Source organism: Numenius arquata, chromosome 2 (assembly GCF_964106895.1).
Source record: "Numenius arquata chromosome 2, bNumArq3.hap1.1, whole genome shotgun sequence".
NCBI lineage: Eukaryota > Metazoa > Chordata > Aves > Charadriiformes > Scolopacidae > Numenius > Numenius arquata.
The window spans coordinates 28,345,460-28,368,092 of record NC_133577.1 but is presented as its reverse complement, the minus strand read 5'-3'; the positions used below and the strand labels follow the sequence as shown (position 1 = coordinate 28,368,092).

At 40.2% G+C, this 22,633-nt stretch overlaps 1 protein-coding gene across 1 annotated transcript in view; it reads right to left on the bottom strand.

Annotated features, from left to right (window-relative positions):
• KIF26B (kinesin family member 26B) overlaps positions 1–22,633 on the bottom strand; it is a 302,787-nt gene that overhangs the window by 107,180 nt on the left and 172,974 nt on the right. The gene's annotated exons all lie outside the window — the stretch shown is intronic.

The window sequence follows — 22,633 nt, the reverse complement described above, 5'->3', positions numbered from 1 at the left end:
TCTGTGCTGACAGTAGCTCTCCTTACTTTGCTGATGTGTAACAGTCAAGACCAATAATTCTAAATCCTCCTAAGTTTTAAGAAGCTTTAGATCCATTACACTGGTATTGGTATATATTATCCAACACTGAACCTAGAAAAGTCATGACATTATTTTATCCCAAGCAGTCAGGGAAAAAAAGATCGAATATATATGTGTACACTGATTTCAGTATGCAAGTACCTTGTGTTTGTATCAGACATCTGAGACACATAAACAAATTAACACTGGGCATGAAGGTGCCGTATGTCAGCTGGTTGTGTGCACACTGTGTGCACTGCCACTATGTATTCTTCTAGCCTATGGCAAGTGCAAAGCAGTTCCAGATAGATTAGTTTTTAATAAAAGAAAAACACTAGGAGATTTTAATTGACCAGACACAAAATTACAACTCAGAAGTTTCTGTACCACCTTCTTGTCCGTGTCCTTCCCTTTCCCCTTCCCTCTGGCCTGAAGACTGTAGTTTATGACTTGGCCCTCTCTTTTAAGAGTCTGCTTTCTTTTCCACAGAAAACATAATCAAAATGTGTTGGTCAAAACAAAAGCAAAAAGCACCAATTTTTCCTTTTCCCAGCAACAGTTCAATCGTTCAAGAGAATTCAATTATTTCAGCTTCCACAGTGTCCATCACTAATGCTTTTACCAAGTTTTCCATGCTTAATCAAGATCTTCTGTATGTCTTAGCTTCATTATAAAATAATTTTAAGCAAAATCTTGTTCTATGTGCAGCAACTGAAAATACAAATGTTGGCCAAACACACTGAAAAATTTACTCCTGTGGTCAAGCACAGTAGCCCGGTCTTAAATATAGGCAGTGGTTCCACCCACTCTGGTTATACATCTGGTGCCACTGACTCACCTTGGATGAAAATACATTTCCTAAAAGCCATTTTCTAAGTTGACTGACAGAGTCATTATCCCTCTTGCCACTAAATGATTCTCCAGCAAACAGTGTAATACAAACCACTTCTTGACCCAACCAAGCCCATAGCTGGCATTTTCTTAAAGAAAAAACATTGTTGGAGGCACTTGGCCTTTTCAAAACCTTGGAACTATATTCTAGTTTGACAGTTATAACCTTTGAGATTACATTCAAATGGAAGAACCTGAATTTTCCTTTATATTTTTGCCTACAACTGGCAAAATGGATGAAAAACCAATGAACTATTTCTCACAACTTCGTGGGGTTTTCCATTTTTCCCCAAGGAGAAAAAAATCAAATGCACGGCAGACTAGAAGATCATTTACAAGCCCTACCAGACTTGACTGAATTTTGATAGGGATCAAAAAGGCAATAAACCTCAGGTAATTCCCAGAGCATTTAACTAGGAAGAGAAGGATATTTTCACCAGATGTAGGCTGCAATATGACACAAACATGTACACTGTGGCTTTCTTATGAGCACATCTGCGTGAGTAAAATTGTTCAGCTTGGGTGGCTAGCATTGCTCTGAACACAGTAAGTCATGCCAGCTGATGCTGATTTGGCCCTATGATCTAGCACAGGAGGTTAGAAATTCCATTTACTTTTCAAGTCAGATGCATGGCCTTCCCATGCAGACTCTCTGGACAGCCAGACTTCTCAGGCAAAGGACCAGGCTGGACCACAGGAGACCCGATGTTGCTGTGGCTCACAGCCTGACCAGCCCAGCCAGCAGCTGTTTAGACTCTGCTCTTTATACAGGAGCTAGCTAGTTTGTTTTCTTTTAATATCTAGTATAATAGGACTCTGATTTCCGCTTGAGACTATGCATGCTACTGCAGGAAGGGTAATGGTGATGACGGCAGCATGGCCTTATGTATTGAGAATAAGCTGATGATACTCCAAGTTACGTTGCATGCCACTTGAGCCCAGTGCTATCAGCTATGAACTATGCAGGGGAGCGCAGTGGGCTCCAGTGCAATGCAAAGCACTTCCCTGCTGTGTGCGGTACGGCTGTGGTAGGGATTGTGTCCACAGAGACACACAAGGAACTTGATCCAAATTAAATTTTCAAAGTGCATAATTTAAACTTTACTAGACCACTCTGTGGACACACTCATTCACAACAGAACTGACTTCAATGTCATTTTACTGAATTATCTTCCAAAATAATGCAGATTTAATCCCTTTTAGCTAATATACTCTGGATTCACACTTTCAGTTACTTTGGATTATTTTTTTCCTGAGTCCCTATGTAAACAAGCAGCTGGAGACTTTTTGAAAGCTTACAAGATTTGTGGCAGATGAAATAATCACAAGATCAAGATTTGAGATTGCAGAAGGGGTGTTAGAAAGCTGATTAAAGTTCAATCCAGATAAAACTGATGGATTGCTGGCAGGAAAGGGGAACTGCTTTGAATGTCTACCTGATCCATAGCAAAGACTGAGGTCATTTCCTGAAAGACATTCTCTGCTTTTTGTTTTTTAAAATACAATTTTAATAAGGTGTATATCTTTGGGTAGCCAGAATGCTTTTCACCTTCCATCTATGCAGAAATGGTGATACATTTTTTTCCCTTAAAACTCCAGGGGCAGGCTGGGATTTTCAAACACATTTATTGTAGAGCTAACTCCCCTACACTGGAAGCCAATTCATGACTGATATGAACTTTCTGAAATCTTAAGATCTTCTGTGGGATTCACTGAAGAAATGGAAGTTCTTAGTAATAGAAACAGCTTAGAAGTAATTGTGAGACGTGAGGGGGCAAAGTATGGTCTTTGGACACTTGTCTAGAGAGATGAATGAACAGAAATGGATTAAATCATCCATTTTTAACACAGAACAAAGGCACTGCTAGGGGTATTGCGAAGATCTCTGCTAAGGAAGTTATTCATACTACTTATAAGCAATACAAGAATGAAGTTGATGAAAATTTAGACAAAAATAAAAGGCATTATGGAAAGCTCTGTAAATACCTTGCTTAGAGAAGTCACTGGGTAATGGTTACAGTACAACATACATAAGGAAACACTGTGGAAAGAACAGCTTCAAAATTCATAGCTTCTTAATTAACATTGGCTGCTCACAAAAAGTAACTTCAGAAAATGAGGACAAACCCATACATCCACTTGTTGCTGAGCAATAGTCAGTGGAGAAAAAAAAAACCACAACAAACCACAAACGATGTGATACGGCACTTAAAGAAAAGAACAATAACTAAAGCCTCCCTGCGATACATAACGTTCATGTGCCTCCAGCTCCAACAGAATGGACTGGGACCTCATTTGGCGTAAATTCATGTAAGATCATGAATTTCAGTGAGCCTAGCTATGCCGACTCATAGCATATTTGCTACCTCTCTTTTAACTAAGAAAACAGGCACTGCTAATAAAATTCAAGGAAGGCTTATTTAGCTTGATAAAAGAAATTATTTTCTACCCAACATATCATCCAAGGCAAATTTAAAACTTTAGGACTCACTGTCAAAGTAGAGGTCAGTAAGGCCAGAAGGTTCATTAGATTCAGTAGGAGATTAGACATTTAAGTGAATAATTAAAATATTATTCACACTTGTGTCAGCAAAGGTCACCATTGATAAGTAACACTGACTCTCACGCTTCAATACCTGACGTGCCCCTTCACCACTGACATCTGAAGAAATTTCCTTAGGTGCATATCTCCGTATAATTATTCATTAGTGGAGTTTCATACTACACTATAATGCATCCAGTATTTATCACCCTTGGACACAGAATTCCAGATCATAGGGGCCAGTGAGCTGGCATATCAGTTTCTGTGTCAAAATAAAAATTGCAAATATGCTCACTTTCATGTCATATTTTCCACAGAGAAAATGTCTCTCAAGCTGTGGAGGCTAAACAGTCATATACTAGCTAACTTTAATGTAAAAATTCGCAATTCTCATTAAAACTAAAAAATTGTTTTTCTTCTCTATTTGGAGGCATAAATTTAATTTATAAGATAAATACTCTCTGCTGTACCATTCACAGAGTGAGGTATGAACTTTACATGTGCAAGGGATGGCTTACCAGAGGATGTGCTGGTTTGACAAGCCCAAAGGAGATTAATGGTCTTCCCTAGTAATTAAAATACTATCTTTGCTTAGCCAAAACTGCCTTGCCTGCTGTATCTTAGTGCTGGGTTGGAAAATAGATAGAAGCTTAGTTTGGAAATTGGTCTCCTGAACTAACTGAGCATATCTGTGCAGATGTATCACTAGTGATAAAATACAGTTATAAAATACATTTGTGACCACAGTGTTGGTTACCCAGCGTGAAACACTCATATCCTATGGTCTCAGGTTGGGCACCCAAAAGTAAAAGACACCATTCCCCAGCCCCACTCTCAACACAAGAGCCCTATCAATTTATTATTTTTTAAAAAAAACCCTGGCCATAATTTTTCCTGTAGAAAGAGTAGAAATTCTTGACTGTCACCTGCTAAGTAAAATGTAATCTGCATAGTATTCTAGCTAACGGATGTAATGTCAAACAAAAACATACTGGAAGCTTGCCATTAGTTTTATTATTTCCAACTGCAATGTTTGTAAATATGGGTTCACAGTGTATTTTCTGGTTTGGGTAAATGTGTTTATATAATCATATCATATAGATCTTCATGTAGCTGTAAGGTAAAAACTGATGGGATACAGCTAAATTTCAACCATGCAGGCTTTTTTTCTATGAGAAAAGCCAGTCTTGATTTGCAGTTACACAGGGTCACTCAACAGTGCCTTCTTCTCCGGGATATTTAGTTACTGAATTATATCAGTTATATGCTGCCTATGCAAACTGGACACAGGGCACTAAATAGAACGTTCACTTTTTCTAATTATAGGGATCATAGCTTCTCTGAATCATCACCAAAAGTGATTCAGTTTCTCCCAATCACCTGTATAGGTGATACAGGCTCATTAAGGTGAAATTACAGCCAAGTTGACCTGAGTATTACCACCAAAAGGGGAGTCCCCATACCTGCCACTGCCCTGTCTGCATATTCCTTTACCTCCCTTGCTTCTTTCCTCACATTTAATTTGGTTTGGCTGCTACTGCTTTAACCTTCTGAACTGGCTCATACCAAAGAGTGGTCTAAATCATACTTACTTGACATGGCTAATATGCCTGAATTACTATAGCAAGTACTTCCCCCACCTTAAAATCTGAGGCACATGGCAATAAATGTGGTTTCATACAAAATCTCATCTTTCTATGTGGAGGGCAATGATGTGGCCAGGAGCCATGGCCTCCTTTGTGCCATGCCTTTCTTTGCATCTTCTAAAGCAAAGAGAACAGAGGTGCTTTACAGGACCTTTAACCAACAAGCTAATGGCCATGCTCTGTTGCAAGGGGCCAGGTTGCCTTTTCACCATCTGCAGCAAACCAGGGGTACCACCTGAGAAGCATGCTCCATGGCAGAGTGAGAACAACCTCTAAGGGCTTTTTCTCATACCTCTACATGGAACAGTTTTTCTCATCCAGACTGAAAGCAAAAAGACAGTGACAAATCTTGTAGTTGGCTTGCCATGTTCCTTCCCAGCCCACATTCCTTGCCTTCCAACAGGGCTTACGAGCTACGAATGAGAATTGGGCAACTTTACTCCACTTTAATTCTCTGTGTGGCCAAACCCAGGGCTGTGGTGTTGCAGCCTAGTAAGATATGTAAAAAATGAAATAAGAATCCTCAGAGGAACATTTACTGGATTTGTAGTTCCAGTAAGATTCTTAGTATTTGTGTTTAATTATTTTACAATGCCTTTAAAATCTGGAGATAATTTGAGCTTTCTGCTTATGCTGTAGAAGGTATAATAAACATCTCTCTAATGCCCAGTAAACACTTGCCCCTTATTGTTCTCTTTATTTTTATGCATGCATTCAATTTCATAGCAACAATAAAGCTGTCCCAGGCTCCAATCTTTCACTTCTTGGGTGGTTAATTCAGACATTTTGGCCACAGTGCTTTAGTGACTGTGCTCTCTCCTGGAACTGTATCGTAACTGTCCAGAAACTCATTATTTTTAACTTATTTAATTCTAACAGAGTCAAAATAGGGCTTCAAACTTTATTCAGGACAGGTCTTATAAAACCTGAGCCTTATTGTACACAGGCAATCTTACTGAAATTAATAGCTCAGATCTGCTCTTATATCAAGTTCAATTTTGGGTAAATCACTGGCAATGGACCTGCTCCTAGGTTGCACAAAAATGAAGATGAATATGCTTGAAGACCAATAGCTTAATGAGAACCTCAAAGTCCTACTTAAGTACATATTTCAGGACAGAGGGCTCATATTCTACACAGCTGTTTTTTTGGTGAAACTCCCAGTTTTAGACAAGGATGTGACAAGATACAAAACAAACCACTGCTCATGTCATTACTGTTCAATCCACAAGATTGTCTTCACTGTGTATCACTGTGCTCCGGTAAAGATCATTATACCTAACCTAAAAGTTTCTGAAAAACCCTAATTCAGTGACAGATGTCCTTCTGTCTTTGGCAACAGAATCATTAATTAGCTCTCATGCATAGAAGTAATGTTGACCAAAAAAGTAACAAATCAAATGAACTATCACATTTGGAACTCCTACAAGAAATCATACGCTTATCCTTCAATAATATCTGTCAAGAAAACCATCTTGACTCAATAGCTTGATACATTTAGAGAAAGATCATTTCTGCTTTCTTTCCAAATCTTTTTCTCCTCATTCTCTTATCCTTTTAGTACAATTCCTAAATTTCAGGCATTACTGATCCAGGTCACCACACACACTATAAAAATGACCAGGTTTGCATTTCCTGCTGTGTTACTGACTGCAGGCACACATAATCAACCTGGATTTTTAGAGAAAAGAGTGATTTTGGTGATCAGCAGAAGAACCCAACTCTAAGAAAATGTTCAGCACTCAAACGCAGAAGACAAATCAGTAGTCAATTTTTTTAAGTAGGTAGAGGTTGTTTTTATTATTAATCTAGCTTATTTTTCTCTCTTAAAAATGCTTTTATTAAATATGGTAGTCAGACAGATGACAGTGCTCACAGCATTATCCCATTCTTGGAAAGCTCCGAGGATGAACTGGATATGTGTCGCTGCATGCTTAGTGCATGAAGCAAGCTGAACCATTATACTTGGATAAAACAAAATCAGATGTTTAGCAGTAGTTTAGTATGGGAAGAAAAACAGCTACATTTACTATAACTCAAATGAATTCGAATGTAAGCACTTACCAATTACTGCCATGGTTACTTGGCAATGCATCTCCAAGTCCCACGGGAAAACTGCATAGGCAGGAGACTGAAAACCACAGACCAGTGTAGCCTTCATTTCAATCACACAGAGCTAAGGGCAAGAGCACTAGTATCTTTCAAGGAAAGGTCAGAAACAAGCTCCGTTCAGCTCAAGTTTTGGGTATTAAGAAGTATTGCCTGTATATACTAAAGATTTAGATTGTAAGACACCAGCATTGCCACTAAGTAATAAGAAAGGAGACATGCACTGTTTTATATTTGTACTGTTATTGTGTAAAACAAGAAACACACGCAGGTCTGTCAGTTTTCAAGTGTTAGCTGGAAAATATTAGGGGCATAGGTTTACAGTTACACTGTCTTCTCCTGAAAATACCACCAGGGATGTCTGGCAAACAGATTTTCCCCATGTGTGAGACAACCTAGCAAACTTCAAACCATGGGACAGGACTCCTGTTTAGCCAGACCCTCGCTGGCTCTCCTCAGGACCAAGAAGTAATGACAGTTATGACAACTCAAAAACGTGACTAAAAGAAGCTTTGCAATGAGAGGCCCACAAACTGCTGGCCATTTAATAACAGTCCTTAAAATCATACAAAGCAATTTCTTTAACTGTAAATTTTATGAAGCTTATACGATTACAGTTATTCTATTACCTTGGATGCTAAAGCCTGACCACACGCTGTGTGGAAAGCTATTTTGCTTCATTTCTGTCCCATTCAGCAAAAACCTCTCATAGCACTAGGAGGAAAAGCAGCCAGCACACAGATTCACAGTCCATTTTGTCATTGTTTAACTTTCTAGTTGGCAGAACAATTAAACAGATACATAAAAAAGGTAGGTAAGCTTTACAGGGTTTTTTGCCTCATCAATATTTTGGAGGCCAGCACATTTAAAATAACATCAGCATATAAATGGTAAACTATTCTGACAACACAGATGCACTGAAAATTCAATGCACTTAAGCCCAGCTCTGACAAGCAATCTCCTGTCATAGTCAAAAATATTTCCTCTAAATGTTCCTGTAATCTTGCCTTGTACTTATTTAAGTCATCACCATGAGATAGTGATAATTCTTTGAGACAAGTTGCTCTAAGCTACTGGAGACTATCACCGTTACTATGTATAATACGTTAAGGTCCAAGACTGAGGTCCTCCTCTCAAAAGACTGCACATGTGCTAAAATCAGCCCAGCCGCAACAGCTTAGAAGCGAAACAGACAAAACAAAATAAAAATGTTACAATCCCACCTTCACAGAGATATGCTGAAGCACAAAGAAATTCATGGACAGTTGCAAATAGTAATTTAATCTAGATGTCCTTGCAGATTCACATATATAGTTATGGTGGTTTAGGAAGTGCCTAACAGCATTCCCTCCAGTAACTATGAGAAGGGTACCAAGATGACAGAGACAGGCTCTTCAAACCAGGGCATGGAAGGAGAACAAGAGCTAACGGGCATATGTTGTAACAAGGGAGGTTTGGGCAGGGTATAAGGAAAAGTTTTTTCACGCTGAGGACAGCCAAGCAACACTGTGCAGTCTCTGTCCTTGGGTAGGTTTCAGTCCCAAATGGATAAAGTCCTGGGCAACCTGTCTGACCCCAGAGCTGAGCCTGCTTTGAGCAGGAAGTTGGACTAGAAATATCCTGAGGTCCCTTCCAGCCTCTGTGATGCAATGATACCATGAAAGAAATGTTACTGCAATTCTGAGAATAATAAAAATATTCTGCTTTTTTTTCTTTCAAAACAGCTTTTCACTGAGAAGTTTCAACAAAATCACTTAGCATCAATCTCAGCAATTTATTCAATCCAAAATGAAAGGTTTCATTTTTAGAACATTAATTTAAATATAATTGAAGCAAATGTAAAAGTAAAATTTCAAATGGAAAACATTAGTAACTACTTTTTGAAGGGTGTAACCACAACACATTAAAAATTCCTTGATTCTTGTTTACTTTCTGGGGGGACATAAACTAAATCAGCAGAAGCTGATGGAGAAATTTAATTTGAATCAAATCCACATTTCTTGCTGGGGAAAAAAATGGTAAAATTTTCACCCAAGTTACCTTCAATGTTTTGTTATAAAACCTTCTATCTCTATCTACTGAAGAATCAGGAAGCAATTCTACACAACACTAAAGGTCCTCATATCCTACCATTTGCAGGGGAAGTCCTATGCACCCAACCTCTAGCAGGAATGCTCAGAATTCTGCTTCCTCAGACCCCACCTCCTTTGGGAACTGACCTTAATATTTAACCTACTTTAATCATGCTGCAGAAGGAATTATTACAAAAAATTATGAAACTGGAAAACACTATTACTGTTGGCAATTACTGTTATTTTTTAAATAAACCTGTTGTTCTTGTTTTTCTATTTCCAGGAAAGTGAAATAAAAAGCAACATGAAATTAAATACACCACACGAAGTAGTGAGACATTGCCAGAAAGAAGTGACACAGATGCGTGTCACAGGCATCAAAAAGCAGAATTCATGAGATGTAAAGCCTTTAATCTGCAGCTTTTTGCTTATGACCCGTACAAATTTCAGTGAAAGCCAATTAATTTTCAGTTCTGAGGGCACTTCTCAGACAGTCAGGTATACTGCTAAACTGAACAAGTATTTGACATGTATTTTTGTTTCTTAGCAAAAGTAAATTTTTGAAAATACCTCTAAAAATGAAAAAACAAGTTATTTACTATGGCTCAAAATTTTATGCCAAAAGTACTTCTCTAAATGCATCCTGTCACATATAAAGATATCAAAGAAATCTATCTGCTGTTTGCTTTCACTTGGACCTCAACCTCTTTTGTGATTTGTTGATAATACCCATACTTGCCCTTCTGTTCCACCTGAATAAATGCCAGTAATTCATGTTCAATATTGATAACATACAGTGGAGACTGATGGGTGTGAGGGGGGAGCAGCAAGGGTCTGGTCTGCTCTTCCAGATCACCAGAGGGACTGCAGTCTCCAAGTCTCATGGGTCCATGGTAGGTATGACAAATACGAGCAGTGATATTAGCCAGAAAAATTCTTTTCCCTCTTAAAATGCATATAAAACTAATCCTCTTCTTTCTTTTTGGATACAGACCTTGATGTTGTGATATATTTTTGTCATCTGCAGGCCAGAGTATTGCTGTTTGTTCTAATGACAGCAAGGCATGAATGTTTTGGCTGGTACAGCCAGAATGAAACCTCATTTCCTAAGTGGGGAGATTCAGCTGTAACGCTGAGCTCTCCTCTTGCCATCCTGTTGTCTTTCCCCACCATTCTCTAGTCATGCATGATAGCATGATACACTTTCTTTTTCTTGTCTTTCATAAAACAAACCATGCTCAATAAATACCTGAAGCATTCCCAGAGATGTCTGCATCTGAAAATTTTCTTCCTGGACAGCTGGCCTCCTGAAAGCTGGGTGAGCTCTCTCAGCACTGAGGTCTTTTGGTTCCTCCCTGTCCAATGACCCATAAGTTACTGACCCACAGCACCTACTACTTGGTGCAAACCTATCAAAAGGCACATCGCCTATGTTACAGCATCTTGCTACAAAGCATATTCTTCAAAAAATCCTGGTCTTCATCATCAAAGTAAACAGTAGGCAAAAAATTGCCTCTACCAACAACTCAGAGAATACTTGAAAAAACGGGAAGAAAATAACTCTTCCAAGAGACCTCTTAGTAATGCTTCTTCCTGACACAAGAGATCAGGGCACTGCATTGCCTTCATCAGAGCAGAATCACTTCTCTGTGAAGTTCTTTCTTTGATGAGAAGGTCTGGAAAACTGGTTCATCTACCTCCTTCATAATAAATATCTCAGAGTCAAGAAACCAGAGTGGTAAGTTAGGAATCTTATGGACAGCACTTTCTGTTCAACTCGGAAAACATTTCCAGTAATTCTTTCTCTCCACACCTCCCTCAGAAATTTCTATAGTTGTCAAAGTACACCTAAATCGTCCTACTATACATTTTATCCTGCTTTCTCATTTGCTATATAGGAAAAGCTTATGCATTCCAGGAGTAAGATGCAGGACAGCCTGTAGTCACACCCTAACATCTGTCTTCTCTGCAACAAACAGTTGCAATTTTTCCCCTGTCACATAGCACCCTAAGAATAAGACAAAATTGTATTTCTTACTATATTTCTTTTATACGAGATAGAGGACAGGAGAAGAAGAACTGGAGAAAGATAGCACCTGGGACAAACTCAGCACTGTGATACTCATTTCGAATGGTAAGTCTCTACTGCTTTGAAAGGAATACATCAACAGAAGCATGGAATTCAATGGCTGTGAATCAAGCCCTCTGCAATAAAGACAGTACAATGATGCATTTTGTAGAAGTCAGCCCCTGAAATTGAAGATGAAAATGGACAGGCAGGAAAAGCAGAGAGAGAGATCACCTATAAAAGTGCAGAAAACAGTATCTCTGTAATGTCAAAGATAAAAACACTTAAGCTGAATTTCTGAAAATCAGTCAGGTACTGTGTCTTCTTCTGTTAGTGAGCACACAGCTAGACATTGGCTAGGCACCCTATTGACCGAATACTGTAGCTAGACACTGTTGTCAAACACTGTGTGACAGAATGAGACAGCTCTAAATTTCATAGATGTTTGTGTGCACTACTGCAACACATTCAAAGGAAAACCTTGGTCATACCAGGAACAGTATGGACTACCTCAGATTAGAGAAATATGGGAGGAAGTCAGCTTATGCTTACTTACAAGAGGCAGATGGATGCAATCTGCCTCCAGAATTGTCCATCTTCTAAGCTCAGGTTGCCTCATCTTGCCATGGATAGAGCTTTCTAGTCAAACTTCTTTCATTGTCGTTCCTCTCAAGAATGCTGGTTTATCTTTCTGGTACATTTTTTCAGAATAAGGGCTTTATGGAAGAAGGCCTAGAGTATATACTGTCTAGAGTACTACAAGGAATCAGTTTGGCCCTCAAAACTCATCAGCTGATACTAGAATTATAGCAGTATAGCTTTTCACATTTTTTTGAGAAAATCTATTGTGTATGTTGATGCTCTGCAGTCTGGATTGTTGGTTATCTGGAAAAGCACATCCTGCGTACAGAAAAAAATGAGTACACCTTGCTTTCCAGACCAGAAGATAACAGAGAGATAAGAATTTGTTCCTTTTGCCCTACTTCAGCTACCTGCAAGGCACAAGCAGTCCAAGTGCTCCCTCACCCTGTGTTTGCAGCAAGAGAAGCCCTTCTTTTCCATTCTGAAAATTTGATTGCCTCAACACATCCAGTGTATTGGTCATTTTAAAGAACCATAAACTCCTTAACACAATGGCTAGCCAGAAAATAGAACTTGGAATTTAGTTTCCAATGTCACAAGACTCTGCTCTCATTTGAAATGTTATTATCTGATTTAAACAAGAGAGGATGGAAACCTTATTGAGTGGGTAGTGTAGTTAAAATGAAGTTGTCCGGCTGATCTGGCACATCTGGGGCTGCCTCCTTGTATTAAAGAAATCTCCAGCTCCTCCAGAGTAAAACATTCTCCTGTTGAAGTTTCAGATCAAAATGAAAACTTCATTCTATATGTAAGGAATTGATCCATTTGGGACTTATTTAAGCTGCCTACCTTTATCAGTTTAGGTCTCCTGGCCTCAAAACAAAACTGTGCCGTACTCTCTGAGGAGCCTCAGGCAGACTCTCCCTTCTCCCTTCTCCTCCCAGCCCAATTCTTCTGTGTCCTAATACCCAACAAATACAGACTGCAATCAGCCCTTACTAAAAGGCTGCTTGCAGATACCAGCATATCATAGCACTTTCCTTTCTCATAACCAAAAGAATCCACCCTGCACCTTCTCACAGAGCTGTAGAGTTTAAAAGCAGTCTTTTGGCTTTAACAGGACCCATCAGACTCGCAGTGAAGAGCGGGGCTGATAGAGCAGCCAAGGGACTCCTCTGCATGGCTTTGCACACAGCCGCACGGCCTCCCATGCTCTCAGAAATTAGGCCATTTTTAGTTAATTTTCTGGTTTGCCCACTTGCAGCACCACCATAAACTGTAGGCATCACTGAAGTAGCCTCACTCAAGCAGTCATTCAAGACTGAATATTACAACTCAGAACTCTACAAATATTGGAGGATGATTAAAGTAGCTGATAACACAACTTTTTTACCCCACAAGAAGTATTTCATTAAATTTCTAAACATAAATTTTGGCAAGAAGAAATACGCCACACAACAAAAATGACTGCATTATATGCAGTCCTGGTAGACAGCAAAATGACAATGAGCAAGCAGTGTGCTCTTGTGGCCAGGAAGGCCAACGGAATCCTGGGCTGCATAGGGAAGAGTGTGGCTAGTAGGTCGAGGGAAGTCATTCTCCCCCTCTACTCTGCACTGGTGAGGCCACAACTGGAATACTGCATCCAGTTCTGGGCTCCCCAATTCAAGAGGGACAGGGAACTACTGGAAAGAGTCCAGCGAAGGGCAACGAGGATGATTCAAGGATTGGAGCATCTCCCTTATGAAGAAAGGCTGAGAGAGCTGGGACTCTTTAGCCTGGAGAAGAGAAGGCTGAGGGGAGACCTCATCAATGCTTATAAGTATCTAAAGGGTGGGTTGAAGGAGGAGGGAGCCAGACTCTTTTCAGTGGTTGCCAGTGAGAGGATGAGGGGCAACGGGCACAAGTTGGAACATAGGAGGTTCCACTCAAATATGAGAAGAAACTTCTTTACGCTGAGAGTGACAGAGCCCTGGAACAGGCTGCCCAGGGAGGTTGTGGAGTCCCCTTCTTTGGAGATTTTCAAGACCCGCCTGGATGCAGTCCTGAGTAACATGCTCTGACATGCTCTAGGCAATCCTGCTTCGGCAGGGGAGTTGGACTAGATGATCTTTATGGTCCCTTCCAACTCTAAAAATTCAGTGAAATTCAGTGAAATATACATTTGAACACACACATGCAATACAGCTGTTTCACTTTACCTTGCAGACATTAACACCCACACCAGTCCTGCACGTGCAAACCGAAGGACAGAAGTGCTGTGGAGCACAGGATGGGGAGTCAATCTGGGGCCTTGTTAGCTTGGGCAAACAACATCATGCTGCTTCACACCTCAGCTGGAACAGCAGAACACTGCACCAGCCAAAGCTACTGGCCCACAGATCTCTCTCCTTCAGTCATCAGTATCACCGAGTTCTTTCCTCTTTCATTTCATTATGTGCTCTTGTTGCTACTTTACATATATGTTGTTACCTCTTTTTTGCTTTGTCTGGTTATTGCCCCATCAATTCATTTAATCAAATAATATTGGAAACACAGCAGGTAGATGAAATGCGTTCAGCTCATCACTAACACGTTGATGGTCACTCGGGGGTGATGTTACAGTCCTTAGTCTATTATTAGCTCCTGCCCACTGCATTAAGTTAGACTTTCATTTGCCGTTCTGTTCCCCAGGCTAGAACATACTTACACTCCCCTTTGGATTTATTTTCTGTTCTAAATATCTACCTCAGAAAATGAAGATACGGAAAGAAGACTCATGGACTATGTGACACATAATTAGACAGCATTTTGTACCAGGAGAAACAGTGTATCTGTGGGGCCTTTTTGCATGGTTGTATTTCACGTCTCTAACACTGCATGGAGACACGCTCTAATCACATTCAATGCAAATCAGTAATGTTAGGGGGAGTTTCAATGAATCTCAGGAGATAAGATAGCGCTCTGAAGCTCACTGAGGCCAATCTGAGATCACTTTTTTCTGAATGTATGATAAATTTGCCGTGCAAGTTCAGTTTTGCAAGGACCTAAGCACCTCCTCTGATGTGTGCTGCATGCCTTTAGCTCCTACTGAGACTAATGGGAGAGACTTAAGGGGCTGGACAAATTTCAGGAACAGGCATTTTCCGAGTTATTAAAGGGATTCCTGTCTGTGGACCTGAATCCATACCGTGATGTATGGCCTGTATTGCTGCTGAAGGAAGCAGAAGTAGAAAATTCTCATTCTCTGGAAGGAAGAGATTACAGAAAGCCCTAATGTTTTAACAGAAGACAACCAGTTCATGAATGGAGCTTGCCAATGTGACTGTTAGGAGACTCTCAGGAAAATTGACTGGTGGGGCTGCCAGCCAAACCGGGGTTACCACAATGTGTGTTAGGAGAGCAAGACATGATTACACAATCATTATTTACCAAGCGAGATGCAGAATTTTTTCAAGCATGACTGAATTGCATCAGCCCTTGAACACCTGGCTGGGAGTAAAAATGGCTTGCAAGCACAGAGAGGCTGGCTGCCATTGTTCCAGATAAACTATCACAAAAACTTAAAGAAGAACACATTTGGTAATTAAAGGAGTATAAATACAGGGCATGTGACCATGCCATCTCCCCTTCTCTGTCTGATGCCAAAGGAAGAAGTGGAATGACAAAAACAAAACAAAGATTATTTTCATGTTCTTTTCCACCAAGATTAAAGATTACAGCAGAAGCAGAAGGGCAGTCACACTGGCTTATATGAGGATAGTGCTGTGATACTGTCAAACTGGTTGGGGGTGGGAGGGGGGGAGCATCAATGTACACAAAAAATCTCTCAGTAGTCTATTTTAAGGAGTTGTCTTATATAACAGGAAGCAAGCACAGTTATTCTGGATGCTTGAACACCGTCTGTCACATCACCACAAGCAAAGGAAGTATAAAGAAGTATGTGTGACCATTTGAAGACTGTTAGTTTTAATTAGTCTGTAATAATGTTGGTTACATAAATCCTTGCAGGTTGAATTAGAGGAAGAAAGTGTCACGGAGATTAAGCCTACATGCTATCTATATCATCCCAAAGCTAAGGGGAAAATAGGTCTTTCCTTACAAATGGTAAGCTCAGAGATGAGGGTGGCAGTCAGCGTGTCATATTTACAGGCACTAGTCACTAACACTGGTCTAAATTCTTCAAGGGCAGGTAAATACACTTTCAGGGAGGCAGGGGACATGTGGTTGCTCCTTGACAAAGGAGCACTTTCCTATCCAAAAGGTAATGAGTGAAGCATCAGCTATCTATGTACAATTTAGCTGGGACCCTAGGAGGGTCCCTCAAGGTTGTGGTATACCAGCTGGTTCATTAGCCACTACCTCAGCTTAGCCAGCGAGTGCTCCAGTGCTGCCCGGAGCTGCTGGTGCAGAGAGCTTACATGCTCCCTCTACCAACAGACATTTAACACACAGCAGGATGTGGTCCTCAGTTTCTTAGATTTCTAAGTTAGGTGGTTTTTTTAAGTTAGGAATTTTGCTAATAGCTTTGGTCACAAACAGTGTTTAGGATGAGGGGATGTACTAGAATTTCAAAAAGACCAGTGAAACATTTCAGTGCCTTAAAACCACATATGCATAATTTTTTAAGCTTCAGCATACATGGAAAGAGAAATAAAATTCTCTGTATGAGATTGAAAAGAATGTTGTGTCTAACTCAAACCAGAATTTTGTTGCTTTCATTTCTGATGCCAAACCAAAAAACAATTGTTTATACAGCTTTAATTACTAACCCGGTGAGAACTAAAGGAGGAATTGCGTGGACACTACTCAGGTTTGTGGAGCTTTACCCCAACCAACCACTGCCTGCTTCTTCCAAGACTGCTCGGGTGTATAGATCAGAAACAGTACATATCCAGAAATGCAATGCCACAGAGAAACTTTCCAAAGCTCAAGGAAAAAACCCATAATTTAGGCACTAACATAAAACTGTGCACAAGACATCTGGGCCAAATTTTCAGGAAACCTAAGTTAGCGTCACTCCACATACTTCTGCATGATTTCATAGCAGCTGGTTCATGGAGAGCTTGAAATTTGTCCCACTCTTTATCCCGATTAGATACAAAACTAAAGGCCTCCTAATCTACAAATGACTGTTAAAATAGGAGAAAAGAGATGAAAGGATGAAAGTGAAGCCAGCTAATAAAAATATAAGTAAATATAGCAAATTACAATAAGTGAATATTGCTAAAGGTTAAGGTAATGCTTTACTGGTTTTTATCCATTTAGTTCTTGGTATACTGATTCAAAAAGAGAAAGACCCATTTGGGCATGTCTTTCACATGTAATACAAAGCCTCCCCTTCATGAAAAAACATCTGCATATCTCAATGCTAGGAACTTTTCATAGTGACTAATGCATAAACCAAGGAAACATATTTTTTTGATTATACTTTTAAAATGGGCATGTTGAAAGTTACAAAAGCAACAAAGAAGGTAATAAAACTCCCCCAATTCACCATCCAAGTAACTATAACCATATTACTTACATTGCCTTCCATTCCATCATTATCATTACTACGTTATGGCTAGATAATCAAATGAAAGAAACTCTTCTTTATGTCTGATAACAAAACTTTTTGCTCAAATGTTCCTGGTTAGAGCTGCAGCTTCCCTCATGGAAGTGCAACAGTATGGAGGCAAAGACAGCCGGCTATAAAGATCCCCATATCCACAGGGATGGTCCAAAGCCAAAAGGAATGGAAGAGTCATGGTTCCCCAGGCATACACAACCACTGCCAAATAGACTTCATCCGAGAAGGTATTTCAACTAAATTTCATGGTAACTTCCCGCTCCACACAGTACCTGCTCTAGCAATACATTTCTCATTTATAGGAGGTTTTGAATAGCCCATTATAAACTTCTCCCTGCAGCTTTCTGAAAGAAACTGCATCTGTTTCTCTCCTCCGTGCTATCCAACGTGTGAGTGTGGCTATGAAAGAGCAAGATGCACAGCATGTGTGTAACTGGGAGAGGCAGAAAGAGATGCAAACACCTGCTGGGACTCTATTTAAGCTGTAACTCAAGAATTCCCTTGCAGAAAGCTGAAGAGGTTAAGCCTTTAAAATGTACACTTTTTTCTATAAACACATGCATAAAATGTACTTTTTACCTCTGTAATTAAATGAGCTAAATATAATTTACATAGCAAAGTACATATAAACATAAATAGCTGTAGCACATAGTTCTCTTGTATACATGCAAACATGGGCTGTTGGAATGGCTGATGGAAAGGGCAAGTCCAATTACGGCAGTGCAAAAGCCAAGGCACATGTGTAACAGCCAACACGAACTGCATTTACCTCTGCTGCCCTGCTGGTCACAGCTTGTCATGTCGGGAGAGCAAGCACACCGCTGAAGAGTTGCCTTTTTAGCCTACCAGTGATCTGGTTTACAACACAGACACACAGAGTTATGTTGGCACAACAAGGAGAAGGAAGGGGGAGAGGGGTCAGTAAACTGTGGCATGAAATCAAGGTGTAGCCAGAAGTGTGATGAGGAGTGATTCCCTGCGTCCCCTCTCTCTTTTTCTGTGAAACAATGGTCCTTTTTTATCTTGGCCCATCCTATTAATGTTCTCCCAGCTGTTGTCATAACATGACTTTCAATTTCATTTCTCTAACTACAGTCTGATTTAACCATGTTTGCAAAAACTCTCCCGAGATTTTAGAATCACTGTTGCATGTCTCTTTATTCAAATAACAACGGAGCCTGCTCAGGGTTGATGATATACCATGCAGGCCTGAGGACCTGAGGCCTGATTTTTCACTACCTTGCAAAGTCATTAATTGTTTACACCTGCATAAAATTCAGATGTTAAAGCATTTTATACTCAGTTGGCCTAGGTATAAATGTTTGGAGATGAGACAGGATGTCAGAGCAAGCAAAGCATGCCCTCTTTGCAGCAGAGACACTCTGAGCAATACCGCACCATCTCCCCACAGCTGCAAGAACTCAAGTGATGGCATTTACATAAGGTCCCAGTAGCATCATATTGCATACAGTGTGCACAGCAAGCACACCGCAGTCCACTCAGAAGAAAGGCATTGGCAATAGCACCACCAGCACAAAGGAGACACAAGGATAATTCATAGGATAATTCAGGTTGGAAGGGTGGTCTCTAGTCCATCCCCCTGCTCAGACCAAGGCCTCGGTGGTCCCCACTGAGCTCCCTCCAGCTTGTCCAGGTCTCTTGCACTGGGAGGCCCCAAGCTGGATGCAGTGCCCAGACACAGTATAACAAGAGGTAAGCCAAGAGGGATAATCAGTTCCCTCAGCCTGCAGCTCCACTCCTCTCAATACAGCCCAGGATGCTGGTGCCCTCCCTCGCTGCTGGGGCACACTGTGAGCTGTGCCCACTCACTGCCCAGCAGGACCCAAGGTCCTCTTCTGCAGAGCTGCTCCCCAGGCAACCAGAGCCTGGCCTGCCATGACACAGGGCTTCATCCTGCCCAAGGCAGCTACATGTATACAAGTACATCTGCCTATATAACATGAAATTTGAACTGATTTCTCAAAGAAAAAAAACCCAAACATCAGAGAGCCTAGGGGTGGTGGATCCCTAGATCTCCTCTCTTCTCTCATGTTAGGACTAAGATTGCTCCAGTTGTATGTGGCATTTTTCCAGACAAGCATTTAATACAGGGAAAAGTCAGGCTCCCACATTTCTTTAGAGTGATTATTCCAGGGGGTAATAACCGAACTCTCATTCAGGAAATCATTCCCAATATTCAGATTAAGTTTTTCTTTGTTTTATTTCCTCCATTTACTTACAGCTACAACTCATCCTTTATGCTAAATAACTATTCTTCTCTCCCTCTTTGGGGGAGTTACTTCCCTCAAATATTTGTGGGCTGTCCTATCCCTCAGGCCACATTAGTCATCATTTAGCCAAACTATACATATTTAGTCCTTTTTATTAGGACGTGTTAATTATTCTTAATCCCTTCCTCTGAATGCCCTCATTTCTCAATCTCTCCCACAACACTGCAGCCAGTATTTCCCATGTTCCTGCACATCATAACACTGGAAAGAGGAACTCTCCTTTCTGCATGCCAGTATTTCTGGAAATAGAGAATACAGTTTAGCTGTTGCATACTGCATCTCTCCATCCCTATGTCTTCTTCAGTGTTATTGCTTCCCAGCACCAAATCCTGCTTCCCTTACCCACATGGCTAGCCCAACTGGTGCAAAGCCCACAAATAGAATTAAAAGATGGCTTTCTCCTCCATCTGAAACTGTGTTTACTTTTTGTAGTCTTTTTTTTTTTTTTTTTTAAATCCATTGCTCTCTCTTTCAAGGCTTAGTACAATGTTCACTTTAGCAGTAATAAAAAGGCCCAATTTTGAATAGTTTCTACATGGTTTCAGTAGTATCTAAAGCTACTGTATGTTAAGCATCTAAGTATCTAAAATCTGGCTTAAATGTTATTAACAGTGTATTGTGCTCAAGCCAATTCATTTGAGACAATTCATAAGCTGATATTTAGGAATCAATTTTCTTTCCGAGTACAGTATTTTCAGTGCTGTATACTTTAGCTCCAATAACAAGGTGGGCATAATTGTGTCTCACTGCTGCCATAGTTTATATTTAAAAATGCAATGGTTCTGCCATCATGGGCATTTTCTGTAAATGTTGGCTGTGAAAATAATGTGGCTTTTAAACTAACCAGCACTGCCCTGCTGTAACTAATGTTCTTAATAATCAGCCACTATTTAATAAAAATGCTCATTTTGAGTATTCAGTGAGGCACTGCCTCACTGTAAAACAACAGGAATTCACTGCCAGTATCAGTGACTTTGGGTTATACCATTAAAACCTCTGAAATGGTAAGGAGGTGGCTCTGAATTACACTGACTCAGGAGATGGATACAGGGGTAAGGATTGGGAAGCACGTACAGCACATATTTATGGAGTATATCATACCTCCCACAGAACTAATCCTTCTCTTTGGCTACAGCATATATGTCAAGAGAATGAGTGAAGAACATGTTCTTATCCCTTTCTCCACCCATTGGGATGCTTTGTACCCTTGGAGAGGTAAAGAGGGAACAGGGAACATAGATTGACTTCTCTCCTTCCAGCATGTGAAGGCAAAGGAGCATCCTGTCCCATTCCTCCCACAGTCTCAGCACACACCTACATAAATACAGCTTAGGCAGAGACCTCTGCAATGTAAGTAGTAAGAGAAGGAAAATCACAAGTCTGGCAAGATGAGAGATGGTGACATAAATACTCATCTGCTGAGCAGTCCCGGTTGTTAATGGAAAACATTTATCAGAAAAACAACCTGGACTCCTACAGAGCATCTTTGACTAAGAGTATGGGAGTTGTATCCTGTCCACAGGTGTCCATAGCTACTAAAATAACAGTCCCTGACAAAGATGAAATGATGAAGCACTACCTGAGGATAAATTTACTAGATCCAAATTTAACTGACAAGTCAACAGATCCTTTCCCAGGTGCTATGATGTCAGAGTATGGCAGAAAGATGATAAAGTTCAGAGGAGCCTTGACTACTCCATCAGTGAAGGACCTTGTTTTCCATTGACACTGTTAACCCTTAATCACTATTTAATAGTGGGTCAAAAGATCAACAAAATACTCTCTTCTGCTGCCATAACATTTATTTCTCTAGCAGAAACCTGACTGTTCTGGCCATTTACACTACAATTTCCAAATGTTAGCTACATATCCTGTGCCTGTTGTTCCTGTCACTAACCTCCAGCTGACCTTCAGATACATGCCACATTTTGGCTTTCATGCACTATGTGCTAGTCTCTGTTTCTGTAAAAAAATCTCTTAAGGTTTTTTCCAGATCCTACCTTCCAGGTTTACAGACTTTTTCTCCAATTTGACTGGAGTTGTCTACAAGCAGGAGGTGGCAAACTGTAATATATAATGCTAATATATTCCAGAAATTGTTCTATTGCAGTTGGCTAAGTTGCAGAACTCCTTTTGACAAAGGGATCTGGGCTTTGTTGTTAAAAAAAAAAAAAAGGCTTTTTCCAAAATTACGATCTTTGTTCCATCTAATGTTTACAGGTTTTTTTTTCAACACTTCTATCAGAATTTTGGATACTTTATTTGCTGAAAATCTATTGTGAACTAGAATATTGAATAATGAAGGTTAAATGATAAGAAACAACAAGAAGAAAGGCAGCTAAGTGCTGTTCACAGCTTAACATGCTCTCTACAGTTGAGTTACTAAAATGGCAAATCTTGGTACTAAACCCAGATTGTTGAAGAAATGCCATTCCAACCTAGCTGAGGACTTGCATGCTCAATATTTCCTTCATTTCTGCAGGGTATTTGTTCCCTTGCCCTGGTCTGTTAAGGAACAGTCACAGTGTGCAGCCACTTGTCTCAGCCAGGAAGACACTGTATACCACTTGACTGCCCAAGCTGACGATGCACAGATTGCTACTTACTCAAGAGTCCTAGATCAAATGAAGCACACAGTGCTGTACTAGTAATCAGACGAAGTACTCATGCTTAGACCCCACAGAATTTCTTGCATTTCCTCAGAAGCTGCAAGTTGCTCATTATAAAGAGGACAGTGAACTAAACAAGCATAAACTTGATCCAGAAGTTACTTCTGCTCTGCAAAAACTGCTGCTTCACACACCAACTCACCACTGTTTGG